The sequence below is a fragment of the Solanum tuberosum genome, unplaced genomic scaffold, assembly GCF_000226075.1.
Source record: "Solanum tuberosum cultivar DM 1-3 516 R44 unplaced genomic scaffold, SolTub_3.0 scf00018, whole genome shotgun sequence".
NCBI lineage: Eukaryota > Viridiplantae > Streptophyta > Magnoliopsida > Solanales > Solanaceae > Solanum > Solanum tuberosum.
Window position 1 is genome coordinate 2,394,111 of NW_006238944.1, and position 299 is coordinate 2,394,409.

Consider the following 299-nt stretch of genomic DNA (forward strand, 5'->3'; position numbering starts at 1 on the left):
AACTCAACTCAAGGACTTCATGGGTAAGATGTAATAGTCCCATGATTAGAAATATAAACTCAAAGGGGATTAGGGACTCAATACTCAAGACTTATAACTTGAAGACACTACTCCTCTCAGTGATACTCAATTTATGGAGTCCGTGCGGAATTTATGGGCATGAACGACTCGACTCGAAGGTCTACATAACTACATGGAACTCATGTATACTAATCTTCTCATTCTCTTACTTACTTCCTCATAAACTTAACTGAATCGATGATGGATCTCAAAGGATTCACAATTGAACTCAAAGGCTT